At 39.3% G+C, this 19,772-nt stretch overlaps 1 protein-coding gene across 6 annotated transcripts in view; it reads left to right on the plus strand.

Moving 5' to 3' along the window:
- TIAM1 (TIAM Rac1 associated GEF 1) overlaps positions 1-19,772 on the plus strand; it is a 246,848-nt gene that overhangs the window by 96,057 nt on the left and 131,019 nt on the right. Inside the window, exon 1 of one of the 6 annotated variants that reach the window (XM_063126708.1) lies at positions 5,076-5,183. The exons of the other annotated variants lie outside the window; for them this stretch is intronic. The gene's annotated coding sequence lies outside the window, so the exon portion shown is untranslated. Of the gene's footprint in view, positions 1-5,075; positions 5,184-19,772 lie in introns of those variants that run through there. 6 annotated transcript variants of the gene reach the window in all.

Here is a 19,772-nt window from a genome sequence, read left to right on the forward strand (position 1 = left end):
GGTTTTGTTTGTGGTACTCCATTCCTGCCCCTATAGCTAATCCCCGATACACCTCTGTGGCCCCAGGGCTGACCTTGATGCTCTTCACTGGTGTGTGGGTGAGTGTGCAATAGGGAGATGGGAAGGTAGTTGGTTATAGTTTTAAAACCTCTAGCATGAGAATGAGGGGTAAATGGGGCAGTGGGAGGCAAGCCGCTTGTGAAGGGGATTGCCATGTTGTGTGTTGATGTGTATATTTCATAAATACAAAATGCATTTTATAAAATTCATTTTATGCATAGTTGTATCTTTATTAAACATTTCTGCACCCAAGAATGCAAGATTAAGTTCTCGTAGGTTCATAACTGAAGATTTTTAGTCTTCAAGGTGCATCTGATTCTATTTTATTTCTGCAATAGAATAACACAACCTCTCTGGAACTCTATACCCAGATCGACGATAGGAAAATTTCTGAGAGTACCATGACTTTATATTTTGATGACTAGTTCAGAAATGTTCAACAATTATATGATGGCCTGATTAGTAATACTTCACATTTACTTCTGTTCATTTTTCTGTCTTGTTTTTAAACTAATGTTCATGCTGTGATTTTGTGGTATTAGTTGAGTTAAGCATGGCCTATGATTTAACTTGACTGTTTGACATTCAAAGTTATCACTGAAACCATTCTGTGTTTCCCCTTACACCTATTAAATGGGGAAGAGTGTGGGAGGAGAACAGATGCAGTTGAGTTAGTCTGTATTATTTGAATTGTGTACTTTTTACTAGTTATTATGGGCTTGCAAGGATTGATATACTTGGCTATTGAATGTTTTGGCTTACTCTACTAAACCTTATTCTAGCTGGAAAAATTGTGGGTCTGCTAACCCAGGCAAGACAAGATCCAACCTTTTTTAAAAAAAACAACAACAGAGATATATTTGAGGCAAAATGTCCAGAATAATTTTATTTCTGTATTTCACCGAAGTAGACATGTTCATCAAAGTGCATGGGTTGCTCATGATTAACAAAAAGCATTGATTAAAGTTACAATCCTGTATATCTTTAACTGTAAGTAACCTCTACTGAACATAGTAGGATTTTCTCCTAAGTAAACAAGCATCAAATTGCGCTTTAATTAATTTTGGAGACACCATTCATTATACATGTAATTAAAAAGAAACATTGAATCCCCTGTTTATGTGCAGATCTGACTGGTCCTCCATAGAGACCCAGTTTGCATGACACAAGAGCGGTTAACAAGCCATGGTGGCTTGTTGACCAACCTGTGTGTGCTAGTCACGTGTTGGCTCATTTCCCTAAGTATCCTCACCGGGTGCAACTTCCCATGCTGTCTGAACCTGGCAAGGGTGGCTTGTTGGGGTGGTTAACAAACCACTCAGAACCCATGGCTGGTTGTAGGTTGTTGTAGGGTTGCGGGGCTGGTTTCAGATGACATGAGAAGCTGCGTTGGGGCATAAATCACAGGCCTGGCATCTGCACGTGGCATAACCTGCTTTGGTTTAAGTAAGCCATGGTGGGCTGTGGTGACTGTGCAAACCAGGTCAGACTGTTGCTGTAAGCTGGTGCCTCAGCTCTTCGTTGGTAGCATGGCAATAAACTGCACAATATGGAAGGAGTTGCATGATGAGCCAGTACACACATTGGCTTGGTGCACACAGTAGTCACCACCCAGAGACACGTTTCAAGTGGCATTGCCATTACCATGAAGGTAATTGCCCCCACTTCAAGTGAAATACTGGCTGCCTATTAGCTACTAAGCCGGGTTCAAGGTCTTGTTTTTGGCCCTGAACAACTTGCAACCAGCTTTCCTGGTGGAGCACCTTCCTTAGTATAGACCTGTACGACATTAAGAAGCCTAACTGGTTTTACGTTTTACCATGCCCTGCAGATGGCTATCTGGTGGTGTACACTGATGGTGCTATATAAATAAATAATAATGGTGGCAATCCGGAAGCAGGCCTCATCCATGGTGGTGCCCAATTTATGGAATGCTCTCCCCTGTGGAGTGTTTAGGTTCCATTTAAAGATCCATCTCTTTAACCAGACCTTCCCTGATTGATTGGGCTGTCCAGTTTGTTTGTTAATCATGGGGTTTTGAAAATTTTGCTGTAACGATTTATAATATATATATATATATATATATATATATATATGTTTGTATTATAATGTATTTTACTCCTTGTTTCTAAAATGCTTAGAGATATTTTTAGGTATGGTAAGATGCATATAAATCTATTAAATAAAATAAATATGGTGAGGGCAAAGTCTTAGAGCCCTTGCATGTATTGTCTTTATGGCAGATTTCGGTGATTGAATTTTCTGTACTTAAATTAGATATCTAGTACTTATATTAGGTAACTTGGGTTAACATTCCAGAATGTTTAGTGTCTGTTGGGTAAGGGTCTTCCTGGGTGTGCTTAGTGCTGTGGTGCTGCCTTGGAATTGGCTGCATTTAAGAATTAAGCTTGGTAAAGCTCCTCGGTTCATTAATGATACAATATTTTGGAAGAAGATATTTAGGAGTAACTGAAAGTCATTTATGTACATCACCGTTTTGGTGATCACTTCGTTTCACTCATTTGCATTACTATTATGCAACCAAATCCACAGTGCTTTGGGAAACTATTGACTATGTCAAGATTTTTCCCCAACAGAAGAAAGGGTATGTGTGGTCATATTAGTACAGAAGAAACCATATAAATAGAAAATGGTTGAGTACCTATAGCCTGGCTGTATATCAAACCTCTCTATAGCCTCTTGAGGCTCTGTAAACATTAGGCAGGTTTATACATTGCACAAAAGCAAACTATAAACAATCACAAGTAGGTGCTGCTGCTTCCCCAACACCTCTGTTCTTTGTCCTAGTATCTCAACAGTGGTTTCTGTTGTGTTCTAGCTAATTTTTTATCCTTCGATGCGCTCCAGCCACTATGGAGAGTGAGGCCTGTGGGCCGGGGTGTGTGTGTGTTCTGAGGGCCAAAAATGGCCCGTGGACCTGCTGCACTTGCCCACTTGTCCTGTACGTGACGGGTTGTGTGATGTACTTTGCTTGGTAGTTTGAAACATGTTGATTTTTCACATAAAATGGTGATTATATGACCATTGGAGAGTTCCTGAAAGTGAGCCTGCTACAAATACTGGTAAAAGTCTTATGGTGAGATGAAAATAGTTTAAAACTTGGATTAGTTTCTCAAGGGCTTCCTTTCTGTGTGTCCAGAGGAAGAATATGGTATTGATGTATCTCAGCTAGCAGAGATGCCTTTGGGAATAGGAGCTGAGGAAGCATTGCCCTAAGGCAGCCATGAATATATTTGCATATCATACAGCCATGTGAGCCTCCATGGTCGAACCATTGACCTGAGGAAAGCTCTCCTCACCCCAAATGAAATAATTATGATGAGGACAAAGTGGCAAAGCCTGCTGGCCAAATGCACTATGATGTTCTTAAGGATCATTTTTTCTGATGGCTTTTAGTTGATCTTTGTGGGGCATGTCGGTGTAGAGAATCCATGGTTGTCAGTATGGTATTTACTGGGACAATGTCACTGGACTATAGTTTCCTCAGAAACTGGGTGATATCATGAGTTATTAGATGTACTGGTAGTATAGGCCCTGAGGATGAGGTACACTTGGTAGAGATAGCAAGCTAATATTAAAAAACAGAATGCCCAAGATTGCCAACTTTGTGAGTTTGGGGTGATAGGTAGAAGCGACATGATTTATAGTCCTGGAATCAGTGCCGATGTGGTATTGAAGCCATCAGGAGGGGCCCATGCAGGACTCATTTCCTTTGAGGGCTGAGAACATGGTGGGGTACTGGTGATGTGGTAGTCGTGTGATGAAAATATTCTGAGTTATCAATGGTGGAAATAAACCTGTAAATCAACATAGAATATGTGTAGATGTGATGGGGAAGAAGAAAATCTACCATGGCAGAATATTATGTAATATGTGGAAGAAAGAGCAGGAGTAGGAAAGTCAAGCGATTTGCATTTTTAATGTATGCTTCTTTGGAAGTTACGAATTGGAACTGCATCTCTTCCTTCTTACTCCCTGCAGTGAGAAGCATACGCGCTCAAATATGGGAACAGTTTTCATGAGGACCTGTTTCCTTGTAAGTGTGTTCATGATTACAACCTCAAAATTATTGTGTGGCTGAATACAGATATGGGCATGTGGGTTTTTTTTTTTGCTTGTACTGCCGGCTGGTCAGCTGGAAAAACTTACTGACTGTTAGAACAGTATGACGACAATGGAACCAGTTACCTAGGGAGGTCGTGGGCTCTCCCACACTAGAGGCATTCAAGAGGCAGCTGGACAACCATCTGTCAAGTATGCTTTAGGGTGGATTCCTGCATTGAGAAGGGGGTTGGGCTCGATGACCTTATAGGCCCCTTCCAACTCTACTATTCTATGATTCCATGATTCTATTAGAATTGTGTGAGGGAGGGAATACTTCAGAGTAAATGTTTTAGATGAATATTTTTGTCCGATGTATTTTGGAGATAATGGAAGATTTCTACAGCTATCTCCCAGCATTCTCATTAGGTGGTGTATAAAATCAGGCTTGTCTTAAGAGGCATCTCCACATAGTTCTCAGCTGTCAAAACACAAAGAAACGATCCTAGATTGAACCACAGGGGGCACACCATATATTCTACAGTGTTTGGCAGGAACATTGCAACCCCTAATCCAATTCCTCACAGAGGAACATCCCACCTCCTCTTCGTTTTGACTTTTTACTGATGATGACTTGGGCTGCAGTCTGTGGCTTCTGGAGCACATGTGTCAAAGCAACTGAAGAGCCATTTCAAATGTTTAGCCTTTCTCTCAGGGGGTTGGGTTTTTCAGTGCCGGGCTAAACCTGCTATTGTTTCAGGCTCCTTAACTCAAAGAGTTCCTGCTGAGGTGGGCTTTGCTTTCTTCTCTATGTGAAAAAATGCAGAAAGGAGCTTTAAACTATAGAGAGGAGGAAGGGGGAGGAGGGCGGAAAGGGGGATGAGAGAGAACCTTAAAACACACCCAGATGACCCATCTCCACTTAGCATGAAACTTAGCAAGTTACACCCACATTCTGAGCCAGACGAGGAATGAAAGACTTGAGCTTCCTCATTTTTGTTGCTGGATCTGAGTCCTTTGTGAAATGAGACCGGAGAAGATGTTTGCACTGCTAGTTGATGGTAAGCAGCTACTTTGTAAAAATATAAGTCTCCTTTTGCATAGTTTCTAGCCCTATTTGGGGTGCAAGAGGGAAGAGGAGTGTGTGTGTGTTTGTGTGTGTGTGTGTGTGTGTGTGTGTGTGTGAGGGTACTGTGATACCTTCTTACTAGGTGTTGTGGTTTTGGCTATGTGCTGCTTGAATTATAAACTGCACGGCTCTATTTTCCTTTGTGCTGAAAAGGAGACACAACTAGAAGCAGAAACGTGGGCTTTTCTCTCTATTTTACACAAAATAACCCTTGAAGAAATCTTTTTTTGCATTTATGCTGCTCTACCAGGCAGTAACAAAAAAGGCACATGGCTCTGGAACGTTAGACTCTTTCAGAAAAACAAGTTTGATTTAATGAGAGTGAAGGATTTAGGAGCTTTATTTCCAGAGAGAGAGAAGGGGAGGGAGAAAAGTCTTATATTACTTATTAAAGATGCACCTTTTCCTCAAGCTGTCTGACTCCATAATTATAGGTTACCATCCCTGTAACCGTTTAAAGCTTCTCTTGTGAAAGTTTCCAGTTTCAATCAAGATCCTGTTATGTGAAAACTTGAAAGTTGGGAAGCTAATCCTGCAACTTTAATACTAGCCTCTCCCCTCCCAGTACCCTCTAATTGGACTACAATTCCCATCCTACCTAGCTAGCATGGCCCCTGGAGGGCACCAGGTTGGGGAAGGCTGCTTTATAGATACAGGAAATGGCTCTGGTCTACTGCAGTTGGATGTGCAAAATATTTCTGAATACCGCAGAGAATTGTGGAGGACTCCTCTAACTTCTCTTAGAGCAATTATTTCTCCTTGTGATTTCAAATTATTTTCAAGTATTTTTATTTGAAGTTGTTTGTTCCTTTGTGGGAGAAATTGAAGCACTAATATCAACGTGGCATCATGAGTGAACAAGTGATAGCAAAAGTTTGGTGAAGAAATCAACTTGATTGACTCTCCAGTCATGTGTGCTCAAGGAAACTGGTTGCAAACTGACAATTGGTATTAGAATCCAGTGAAATTGAGTCAGTGCAGAACAGGGCTTTAATGGCATCCATAATCTAGGCAAAGGATATCTGAAGCTATTGCCTCTCTTTGTGAACCAGTACTGGGAAATACGGATTGCCTAATATTAGAGCTAGGGATTAGCTGGATTCCAAACTGCACCAACTGACAGCAATTTGTCATCCTGAATAATTTCTCAAGGGCAGTCAAACAAAATACATTTTCTGTAGTTTAATTAAGATGGGTTGCTGCTGCTGCTTTAGATGTTGCTTGTGCCATTTCATTAGATTATCTGAAAACCCAATTGTCAAGACAGTTATTCATTTTAGAAGTGTTATATTCCTGGGTTGATTCAAATGATCCTGCAGGATTAACTTCTTTTAAAAAAACAAAAAACAAAACTCTGGGAGATGCTTATGTGAAGCATAAAAGTGCTTGAGCTTAAAAGTGATCATCATCTCATTTTGAAATGCCCAGAAAATTGCTGTGGTAATTATGTGCTTAGGTACTCAAGCTCATATAAAGAGTTTTCTTTACAATCTGCGCTCTTTCTTGACTGGTTATTTTCCCAAAAGGATGATGCAAATTTTCTGCATGCCCTACAGAGCTCTCATAAATCTCTTTAAGACTTGTATAAGCGGTGTCCCAGGTTGTTGGCAAATCCATATTTTCTGGCCTTTATGTGTTTGGGACTGGATCTTAGCTTTTCCTGTGTATGGGGCAAGTTCTAGTGATGTCATCTGGGTATACTAACATCCTTAGTAAGGTTGACTTCTCATTCAGACAAAATACTGACCACTCCTTTTAATATGCAAATTCATCTAGGGTGCAGTCCTATGGGATGCACCCTGGGTACTTGTAAACCTCTGAACTCAGAGGCTGATGGGTATCCATCAGCAGGAAGCATCTTGTTCCTCCCAATCTACGTTTAACCTAAACAGGCATTTTCGCCCATCTAGCAGATGCTTCAGGAAGAGGGAGGGAAGGAGGCTGGGGTGGCCATAAGACTGCTGCCCCAATCTCCTTCCCTCCCCACCCCCAGGAATGCCTCCTTCTTCTTTGTGGTCTCTGTGCATCACCCATATGGGCTCTGTGGGGAGCCTCTATTAAAAATCTTCTATAGCTGAGGATCGTTTTGGCAGGAACCGCTTCCTCACTGTCTACTGCTCATGGGTTCCTACCTATCTCATCAGTTCTTTGAGACTGCCTAGCTGGTCACCTCTTCGGAAAGCAACCTGCCTTTTCCCCATCTTTGCACTGAGTTTTGCAAAGGTGGAGAGATAGCTGGCACAGTTCTCTCTGTGCTGACTACGAGGGGGACGGGGCTGGGAGTACGATTTTCTGGCTCCCAGCTCGGAGCCCTATCTACAATCTTGGAGGCAGGAAACCGAACAATCCTATGTCCTCCCAGATGCATTCTAGGGAACATAGAATCGCTCCCTTAAGTATATTGAAAATTAAAATTCCCACTTGCTGTCACTGGCCTAATTGAAGCATAACAACAAACTGGTTGTTACGAGGATGAGCAGGTGCAACATTCAGGTTCATGCACAATCTTCCCTGACTCTTTGCATGTGGGAGGAAGAAATGAGAAGCTTCCAGATTATGGTTTGCGATACACTTCAGTTTACCATTTCATTTGAATATGGCAAACTGTGGTCTGCTACAACCATAGTTTATTCTCAAACTCAAATTATCAAATCAGGACCTGCTCTATGGTTTATGTCTGAATTAGAGATGTGAAGGCCTGGAAAAAACCGGGAAAAAATTGGAAAAAAAACCCGGTTTTTTTCCAAAGCCTTTTTTGTCTTTTTCCCAAAAAATTGAAAAAAATGAAAAAACTGAAGAAAAAACTGATTAGGGGATGTCTTATTTTAGCATGATGAATAAAAAGTTTAAGACAAGGTGTTCAGATATTTACTTCTCCAAATGATTTCTAAAAACTGTATAGTATCAGATTATTACATTTTCTGTGCACCAAGGACAAGCAAGTCCTAGGTTGTAAATTGAGACTACAACTCTCAAATTGCATTTCCACCTCTAGGGGGCATTGCCACTGAAGCAGGGACTGAAACTAATAGTGATAGCTATAGGTCAGAAAATGAGTCTGATTAAATTTCATGCATATTCATTGAATCTTGGTTCCCCCTTTTTTCTCAGTTCTTTTTATGGGAATGGGTGCTTTATGTCTTGACACTGGAGGACTAGCGCAGACATAAATAATTTTCTTTGTTACTAATGTTGGTGGTTTCTTCAGTTGTTGTTTTTTAAAATTGTTTTTTTGCCTGCTCCTCATAAACTGGCAGATCCAAAGAAACTCCTTACAGTTCAGGTGTTCCTAACAGTTCAGGAGCTTGTAGCTCCATTTGTTATAAAAAAAAAAAAAGTAAAAAAAGTAAATTAAATTTGTAATAATTGTTTGAATACACTACTTTTAATATACCAAATGTAATAATTTTATGCTAAACCAAATTGGACATAATTACATTTTATGTTCCTAAAGTAACAAAGTGACTTTCAATCTGTAAAATGTGCTAATATTGCATTACTTCAATTTTTCCATTTTTTTTTGTTTTTTTCCAAAAAAAAAAAAAAAAAAAACCCTGGAAAAAAACGGGTTTTTTCCATGGCTTCAAAATTTCTGGAAATTTTACATCTCTAGTCTGAATTAGGCTACCAGAAAAAAACTGATTTACCCACAGTCATACAGAGAGCTGTGGTCTGCTTATTCAGAGACTGTTGTCCCAAGATTCAGAGACTGTTGTCCCAAGTTGGCTATCCCAACATATCCATTGCCTAGAAGATTTAAACATCTTTTATCCTTGCTGTCTATTTTTGGTTGTTCATAGATGTTTCTGCATGCAACAATGACCCTACAAGAAATAAAAGAAGGCCTAGCTTTAGTCTGCTAATCTAAGGATGAAAGTGAGCTGAGCAACACGCTGTTGTTGCTTTGAATGGTAAACTTGCCTATCATTTTCCCTGATCTTCTTGAACAGGTATCTGCCTAGGATCCACTTCACACACTGTTGACTTTCATGACAATCTAGGGCACTCCTAATCTTATTCAAGAAGGAGCTACAAAGAGTCTTGGGACATCTTAAAAACTAACAGCTTTATTGTGACAAAAGCTTTTGTGGGCTAGAGTCAACTTCATCAAAAGTGGTCCATGGAAGTGTTTGCTACAATAAATCAGTTCATTCCTAAGGTGCCATGTTGTGTGTTTGCTGAAACAGATTCAAATTAGTTAAAAAGGCATGCGTTAAAGTAGTGAGTACTGTTTCAGTTACTGTTGAGTCTTACTCTGGTCCCATTCACTTACGCATTATGAAAACTGATCATGCAAGAAAACCGTAAGCAAGACTCTCTCTAGATGAAATGCCAGCTCATCAACAATTTGAATTTTCTATCTATCTATCTATATCTGAATCCAGAATTAAGCAGCCCAGTGTTTACCACCAATTTCTTAGATGGCATAGCTTTAATGTTTCTTTGTAAATGTCTTTCTGCATATTTGTGAGAGAGACTCTAGCATGTTTCAGTGAGTTTTATGGAACAATAATCCATTGGTAGATTAGAAGAATAAATTATTAATAGATAAGAGTGTTTCAGCATCCTAGCATGGAACTATTAAAGGAGGTCAGAGCAGTGAACACAGGATTATCACAGCCAGGCTACAGATGCTGCAGAACCAGAGAAAAAGGGGTAGAAAATGTTTTTTAGAAATCCTGTAAACATTTATAATTTTAATCACAGCTGATAAAGATTACTGCATCTATTCTAAAATTGGAAGGTTGCATTTAAATATTTACTGTTGGCTATACCTACTCAAATGTTAATAAAATATAAACAAATATGAAGATTTCCCTCTTCTAGCTCAACAGGTATGTTTTTGTTTGGTTGTTTGGATGGTTGCTCTGTGGGATTGAATCACAAGGCTTTTAAGAAGTTGGAACACAAAACATTTCTAACAAATTCAACCGCAAGGACAGTTATGTCATGCATCTTCTATGGAAAACGTACAAATGTGGGGGAAGTAATCATCCATTTCACTTGATTGTACTTTCTTTTATATGAGAGTGTGGATTTATTTTGTTTAGAAATTTGGAGGAAGTTTGGGCATGATTGAGCCAAAGTTGAGTCCTATAGATTTCAGCAGGACTAAAGCACATGTGTATAGCTCCCAGTTAAGGACTTTAAACTGGTTGGAGCTTGTCCTAATGCTTTCAAATGTGTTGAGATATATTATTTTTCAAAGCAGAGGGAGATAATATGATCACTATTGCATATCTTAAGTTATGACAGTACAACCAGGTATGTGCCTGTAATAGTTTTGCCTGGTTAGTAAGACAAGCCAACATTGATGGACATCTGATTTATAGCCTGCATTTGCATTTTGCAAATTGGTTTAATCCCATATGAAATGGATACACACTGTTCTTGGCTTGCACTAGTTATACATAGGTATACAATATGAGGAACTACATATAAATGGCAACAATAATGAATGACAACAATATCGTTTTTCACTGCTGAATCAGCATGCAGTACGTTTTAACTTTTTAGTAAGTTTTGTAATACTCTTTTCTCTGGGACACTTAGGACAGTGGAGTTGAGTAGAACCTGAGCAAGAAATCCCACATTGAAGTTGGTGGATTTCTTCTCTCCCCACCCCTTTTCTTTACCTTTTCGTAGCCAGGTTCTGAATAATTCTTGAATAGCAATGTGCTCATGGCCTGTGTTGTGATACCAACATAAAACTAATTTCACTCTCCAGAAGACCTAGCAAGAAACAGTTGCATTATTTATCAAAGTGACATCTGAGCAGTGTATGGCCACAGAGCAGATCCTAGAGCAGTGTTTGGTGTAGCCTTAAGATGCATTGGACAGATGGCATTTTAGTACATATGGAATGGCTAGAACCTTGACCATGAAGGAGTCCTATACAATTCGTCTGATTTGGTTTGTCTCCCAATGTAATACTGGCTTCCTGCATGTCACAGTCTGGAAATAGAAAACTAGCTTCATGAATATGTGCTCTCTCTCTCTTCTTGAATATCCCACTCTTCCCCCCCTAAGTTTCTGATGTTAACCAATGTTTCATCTTGTCAGAGTTCAGGGTGTTGGTAGGGAAAGAAGGGTGCTGAAAATGAACCCCTAGCCACAAAGATGGTGTCATCAGGGAAGGTTTGGTTTGATGGATCATAGCCTATAATACCAATATGAAGGACTCTTTGCAGATAATGGAGTTTACATCACAGGGACTGAGAAGAATGTTCTTTGCAGGAGTCTCATGAACCTGATGAAGTGAACTTTAAACTAATTCGTTAGGAGATGGGTGGCAAAATCCCAGCGCTAACTATTGGGAACAAGAACACAAGGGATAAAGGAGGCAGAAAGGCATTGGAGGTGGATTTGCAGGTAAATACAGCAGGAAAACTGGGAATTTGCAACACCCATGGCCTCTAGCATCTCTATATACAGAGCATGGGAAACAAACAGGATGAACTTGAAATCATAATATGGGATGGTAAGTAGGATCACTGAGATGAGACTCAAGATTGGAGGAATAGTGTTAGATGTAAAGAATGTAAACACCTGTAAGGAAATCCAGAAGGAATGAGAAACAAGAGTACTGTGGCTATAATGCCGCTATATGGTACTTTCCTGGAACAAATGACAAAACTTTCAAGTTGAGCCATAGTAGCAATAGCGGATTTTTTAACTTTTGTGGGAAGTCTAATTCTGCTAAGAATGGAACATCCAAGAAGTGTTTGTTTGTCTTGCTGACTTCATCTCTCAGAAGGAACAAGGTGAAGGGAAAGGAATTGTGGTGAAGGGTGAAGGGAAGGGAAATGTCATTTCCCTTGAAAGGTGAAGGGAAATGTCATTTTGGAATTCATGATATCGAGGGTTGTGAAAACTGAACTTACATTGATGTGTATCTTGGATTTTAGGAAAGCCATTTTTAAAAAAGCTCAAAGAAAAGTTGGGTATGATTCCATGTCTAGAAATTATGAAGGAAAAAAAGCATTCAAGAGGGATGTGAGATACTTTGGAAACTGAAATAGTGAAGATAAAATCAGATAGATTCCCATGAGAAAGAGAAATGGGGGTACTTAAAGAAGCTAGTGTGAGTGACTGGCTTATGATGAGCTGAAATTCAAAAGGGACGTGTATAGGAGATTGAAGGAAGACCAAACAAAGTAGACCAGACCTGTAAGGATAGTGTCAAGAAGGCAAAGGCCCAGAATGAGCTGAAACTGATGAGGGATTCTAAAAGCAAGAAAAAGGGCTTTGGCTATGTTAGGAGGAAGAAGAAAAGTGACGGAAAGAAGACGGAACTATTCAGCTCCTATTTCCCCCCCAGTCTTCTGCCACAATGGAAGACATATTTGACCTGGGTCAACTAGACCAAATTATATAAAGAGGGACTTGCAGCCTAGGGTGAGTAAGGAGATGATTAGAGAATACCCTATAAACTTTCATTATGTTCAGGTCTCCAAGTTCAGATGAATTTCAATCCCAGGTGCTGATGGAGAACTGATAAGGCATTAGAAGTCTGGAGACAGGCAGATGTCATCATCTTCAAGAAGTAGGGAAAAGGTAGATTCAGGAAACTACAGACCAGTTAGGCTGATGTCAATATTAGGTAAAGTTCTAGAACAGTTTATTAAGTGGTTGGTATTTGAGCATCTAGATAATAACGCATTGATTAGTAGGAGTCAATATGGAATGGTTAGGAATGAGTCAATTCAGGCCAATCTTATTTCCTTTTTTGATAGATTTACTAATTTGGCAAATCACGGGAATGTTGTAGTCTTGATTTCAGCAAAGCATTTGATATGTTTTCTCATTATATCTTTGTTGACAAGATGGTTGATACGGCGACTGGATCAACTACCTGGTTGGGCAACTGTACTCATTAATGGTTCGGCATTCTCCTGGAGGGAGGTCACAAGTACTGCAGGGCTCTGTCCTAGGCCCTGTGGTATTCACCATTTTTATAAATGACCTGGAGAAAGGTATACAGGGGTTATAATCGAACTAGAAGTTGGCACAAAACTAGGAGGGATAACCAACAACATAGAAGAAGACAAAAGGATCTTGACATGCAGAAACACTGAGTCAAAGCCAACAAGGTGAAATCATATTAATATAAATGTATATTCTTGCAATTATGTATAAAAATCAAAGGCATGAAAAGAGTTGGAGAGACCTGGCTTGTCAGCAATACATTTGAAAATGACCTAGTGGATCACAAGCTGAATATGAGCCAGCAGTGCGAAGTGGATCTAAAAAAGCGAACCTAGTATAGTAGGTTGGTGAATTTTGCTTTAGGATTTTAGAAGTGAACCAACCTGAATTACAGCTCCCAAACAAATGTGCAGATTGGAAGCAAGTTATCCTTCCAAATTCCATACATTTGCAAATTTTACAAAGCAGTTACTGGCTTTAATTAAAAAGTGCCCAAATGTGTATAAAATCTGAATTTTACCATAAAAATAGATATAAAACATGTATTTTACCATAAATACATACACTTTTTAGTGCAGATTTTTTTAAAAGAAAGAAAGAAAGAACACGGATTGAAGCAGAAATGGGAAAGAAGAGACTTCTAAATGAAGTCATACAAAACTGACACATACTGAAAATAGCCTGATCTGTCCATCGCTAGCCCCACTACATTGGGACAGTAGAGTTCTGTGGATTGGGACTCACTTTGTCCCAATCCACAATTCCTCACTGTTTGTGCATCATTCATTAGTGTGTGGCATAAATAACAGTCTGCTTAATTTGGTGTAGCATATGCATGTCTGAAGAAACAATTTAAAACTTTTGAATAATAATGGCCAGGGTCAAGGGAAATACATCAGCTAGACAGGGAGAGGTCAGGTCAAAGGAGTCTTAAATAAAATGATTAGCATAACAGAATGCCTTGAGTATTGAAAATTCCTAAAGCTACAATGTTGATATAAAATTAAAAGCCAGAAGTAGTTTTACCATATAGTTAAAAGCGAAGCCACAAAGACCGAAAGCACCACTGAACTACTAGCTCATGATGACGCATTAACCCACAGAGTTTGGCTTTATTTCCTGAAGCTTCAGAAAGAATTGCTAAGAGGGTTTTTTTTTTGCGGAGTGGGTGGTGGGTGGGAAGATATGAAGGCAGTAGGATGGAGAAGTACAGTATTCTGATATCAGTATGTAACTCAGCACAAATGAGGGAGTGTAGGCACAATGAGTTTTTATTTTTATATCATGCAATCCACAAAAACCACTTGCTATTAAGTGAACCGATAAATAAATAAATATGAGTAAAACCTATTTGATAAGAACTGTTCGTTTTTATATTATTGCAAAATTTGTTCAGAAATTTTAAAATCTACAATGAAATTAGATTTTTTAATTTGTTGGGATTGTTCTGGCCTGCGTAGAGAGCCTCCGCAGATATTTCAAATCTTCTGTGCTGCTATTTTTTCAAATAGCTTTATGAACATGAGAAAATAATAGATGATTCACGCATCTGTAATGCTGCTAAGAACTACCAGGGGAAAGCCTCCATGCCCATGTTATTTCATCTGACTAATTATCTATTAAGAGATGGATAGCCTAATAATAATAATAATAATAATAATAATAATAATAATAATAATATTGTGTGTTAATTAGTTTGCCTTTTTCATTACCAACCATGTATTTTCAGCCTCCATGGGCATGCTTCATGAACATGTAGAGTCATCTGAGGGTACTTTATTGTTCATAAAATATTGTAGGAGTATTTCTGTATATACTTCTCCTTGCAACTCTTCAATTGTTGCTCACTAATTATGGGGAGTAATTTTCTTAGTTTGTATTTTAAAGTTGCCCTGGATGATCTTGACTTATTGATGGCTGCCTTTATGAAAAAGTTCAGAATACTAACTAATTTACAAATAGCTTTACTAATAGGCATTTTCATTACTGAGGACCAGAAGCACTGTTTTTCTTTTGAAGACATTTGTTCACCCCAAATAATTGTGTGAGCAATACAAGGCTGTATCCATACCACTGTGTTCACAAATACCTACATACAGCTTTTCATATTGGAATGTGTCTAGAATATCAGCCTTGCAAATAAGGGCTAAGATAAGGCACTGACTTGGTTTGCACAATATGGCAGCCCATCATGGGTTAATTTACCAGGAGGAGCTGCAGCCTGTGCCAGCCTACATATGAAAATACAACACCCAATCAGGGGTTGTTGTGTTGCCTGAATCCGGCTGGCAGGAGTTATTTCAGGGTTAAACAACCCTTGCAAAATCCAGTCTTTTTTAGGGTTATGTGGGGGTTGCTGAGCCCTCAAATAATCCCTGCCGGCCAGGTTTGCATGGCTGACAACCCCCAACAAACCTTGGTTGGGGGTTGCATATTCATAATGGCAGCTGGTACATGCCACAGCTCCTCAAAGGTAAATTAACCCAGGGTGGGCTGTTGGGTTGTGTGAACTCAGCAGACATGAATCTGGGTTGCTACCAAAACAGTAAAGGAAAAGATACATTTTATAGATGTTTCTGGTAGGCAAGGGCTTCTTAACTCATCTTCTTTCCCCTGCTTTCTCCTCAGCCCTGGCTCCTGGGCAAATGTTTGCCATACTGGTGTTGGGGAGTGATGTAGGGGAGAAGCAATAGATGAGGGAAGGATTAAACACTCCTCTGTCATCCACCACTTCTCTCCTCTCAATCATGGCCTTTCTCTGCCAGGTGTCTAGGTTGTCCCTAAGTGAACACAAATTGCTTGCCTACCTGCCCACACATACTTATGTTAGCCATTTGTGATCTAAAGGGAAAGGAAGAGACTGCTTTGATACATCTTCTTAGTTTGTTCACCTTAAAGAGATTTTTACTTGTAGGAAGTAACCTGGATAGTGGCTTATCAGAATATTGGCTAATGCATTTAGGTACCCACCCCTCTTGCTAAATGGTTAGATGAAGTCTGTTTCCCCCACCCAGAAGGCATTTTTACATCCAGTTCACCTGATCTTTGTTTCTGCATGTGGACTGTGATTTTTGAATGGTAGCAGTTTACTACTGTCCACAAGCCAATTACACTAGAGCAGTCCTGTTGACTATAATGGGACTATTATGGAGCAAATAGGAGTAGTGTGTTCGGCCTTTATTACTATGTTCAACTTCAACCGGAAATAGAAATCTCCCCCCACCTCCGCCCAGATGATGTGCATGTACACTTTTAGAATTACATAGTGACGGATACAAATATTATGTGATCTCATAAAAAGAAAACAAGTGTGTCAGTATACTGTGATTTCTCAACAGAAGATAGTTAAATAGGCTTATGCATTACACACATGTGCAACTCTATAACATTTGCATCCATCTGGCATATTTTATCTACTTTCAGAATTCACAAGCCATTGTTTTTCTTAATTTGAAATACCCCTATGTTGTCTGAGGGAGGTGTTTTGTGTAAAAATATTGTGTTTAACTTTTCTCATAGTTATCACCAAGGTTTTAGATAAGATTTTCAAGCTACACTGGAAAAATGCCCTCTGCATGCAGTTAACATTCCTGTATATGTGTTTGTTTCAAAATGGTTTCAGGCATGTTACAACTTGTGTGAAAAATGATAATAGAATGTCTTGATCATTCCCACAGCCAAGTATAGATAAGATACATCAAGTTTAAATATCTGGTTTCATCAGCCACTGTCTGGCATTCAGCTTCTCCTTTTGAAACCAGTAAAACATCTGTACGGTAATTATGAGTTGATAGATCAACAATATTCCATGTCAGGGAAACCATTTTGCTTGTCTGGTCCTCTGTCATTTTTCCATTTCAGGTTGTGTAATCTTCAAACAACACCACTGCGAGGCCCACTTGTTTCAATGGAGCCTTAGCCCCGCATTACCTTTTTAGGATAGGGCTGATTGAAACCAGAGCCAATAATTCTCAATTCATTCTTAAGCATGATTCAAATGAATGGGTCTAACTATATCTTCTGCACAATCACAATCCTGACACTGTTCTGTTTGTCATTTTTGCTTCTGTTTTTTAAAAATAAATCAGCATTGGGAAGAGGTGAGTTAAGCAGATCAAGTGTGCGTGAGTGGTTCTTAACATTTTCACCTCCATGCAAAATTCTTTCCCCTCCCCAAGTGATTTCCCTACAGGGTTCCCAGCAGGGTAGGAAAAGGGGGCAGTTTACAGTTTTTACTGATGAAACAGCAAGTGGTGGAAAGCTTAAGCAACCCCACCCCACCTCACTTGCTTCAAATTACCTCTTCCCCAGGCTGTTTTTTTCTTTAAATTTTTTAAATGGCCCCATTACATGCATTTGTGCCTACTGTATAGATAGGGCCTAATTCAGCACTGGATTACCATCACACACTCTTTTTTCATAGACTCTATATGTCAGGGGTGCAAAACTGTAAGTGGAGGGCCACAGCAGGCCAGATGATGTTAGTGGGATGAGGCCCCACCCCTTGATGTCATCCTGCTTCCTTATTCTCTCTCTCCTCCTCCCAGCACAGAGAAAGAGTCCCAGCACCAGGAGGAGCTGAAATCGGAATCTTTTTTTGAAAGTGGCCAGATGGGAAATTCATGTTATTAAGATTTTTTACTTTTTTTTTTAAAAAAAGAAAGAAATCCATACCCTTCAGTACAAAGTGGCTTTTAAGTTCAGATAAATGAAAAGAAAACTGCAACAAGTCACATAGTTAGGAGCTTTTAAACCTGAATTAACAGATTAAAGCCAGACATTGAATAAATGGGAACACAAGTACTTTGTGCTGTGTTAATGATCTGATTCACATGTCATGGCAGCAAATCGTGGATTAATTAATTAACATTACAATTTGCAGGAATGCCCAGGGTTCACAAGTCATGCCTGAGGTGTTCCTAGTTTGAATAAGCAACCCTGTTCGTAGGTTGCTAGTGTGATGCCTGAACCCAGACCTTCTGAGTTGTTTGTGGGTTAAACAATCCAGAGTTAACATCCTTTGTTGATGGGGTTAACGTTGGGTTGCTTAACACATAAAGACCCCAGAATGTCTGAATTTAGAAATGAACCATGCACTTTGTGCATCCCTACAAATCTTGGATTAATAAATTACTTAATTAATCCACGATTTGCTGCTGTTATGTGTAAACCATGTACATTGATGGTGCTATATAAATAATAATAATAATAATAATAATAATAATAATAATAATAATAATAATAATCTGCCCTTAATTTTCATTTAGGAGTTGAGGTAGAAGCAGAATTTGGAATAGTTATTTGGAAAAATAACAAACATTAAGCTTTTCTTTTCTTTTCTTCTCTTCTCTCTTTTTAGATGGCTGTATCTGTTTTCCATTAATTAGCCAGATGCATTTCAGGTTTTATGCTGCATGATTAAACGAAGACTGTAAGTGTTAATTCACTTCAACAGTCAAAGGACAAAAGGCTAAATGTTAGAAAGCTACATGGTATATTTCCGAGGCACTACCATGTTAAAACATTCTGGAAGACTTTTCCTTCTCACAAACATATCCCTTGGGTACATTCTTGCCTGAACAAGTTCATTTAAGCAAAGGGATGTAGTAATCTTTCTGCATTCTATTAATCTGAAGTGAAATATTAACATTGCATCTTTGTTCTTAACCCCTCACACCCAAAACTCTCAAGAAGCAAAAACAAGTGACTTTATAACTAGATTCCTTGGATGAATTATTACGCAGTCTGACATGAAAACAACAGGTTCTTTCCTCCCCAGTTCAGAGACTTTCTTTCTTTCTTTCTTTCTTTCTTTCTTTCTTTCTTTCTTTCTTTCTTTCTTTCTTTCTTTCTTTCATCAGTTGCATTTGGAGTCCTTGTCTGTACTCATATTTAAGACAGGCAGAAGCCTATCTCTGAATGTTCCCCTATCTTTACAGTTTGGTGGTGTAATTTTATGCATGCTCTGGACAGGTGATACCAACCCCATTGGTATTCACGGGCATTTTTTCTTTTTAGCTATACAGTTAGAAGATGAGGCTTAATGAAGTTGGTTTTGTAGATTTTTAGCGATGGGCAAAGCAATTCTACTGATGTGTGGTTATGGAGAGATCTGAAGGCGGAAGAATCACCTTATCCAATGTCCTTCTGGGCTTTCACTAACAGGAGAAAAGAGAGGGAGAGGAATGGCATTTTTCAACTTCCCTCCCCCATTTTCAACCCCCTATAGGCCTGGCCTATATTTCCCTCAATCTAGGGGGCATGTCACGGAAATAGGAAACTTGGATCCTGTGTAACACACCTTCAGTGCCCCCCCCCCACCGGCTGCTTCTACCAATGCTGGAGCTCCATAGTCAAAAAGTCAAGGGCCGCAAAAGTTTCCGAAACCGCTGGGAGGGGTTTGAGAGGTTAGATCTCCCTCTCTGTGGTCACTTTTGTTGCGAGATATTCCAAACAACCTATGGCCCTTGGGACACACCCTCCCAGGGACTATAGAATTGCAGCTTGAGTTATTTATTTCTAAATAAATAACTCAATAACACCTAAAGGGTGTTCTAGCATCAAATGTAATGCAGCTTCAAATTTTAATTGC

This window comes from Elgaria multicarinata, chromosome 5 (assembly GCF_023053635.1).
Source record: "Elgaria multicarinata webbii isolate HBS135686 ecotype San Diego chromosome 5, rElgMul1.1.pri, whole genome shotgun sequence".
Classification (NCBI taxonomy): domain Eukaryota; kingdom Metazoa; phylum Chordata; class Lepidosauria; order Squamata; family Anguidae; genus Elgaria; species Elgaria multicarinata.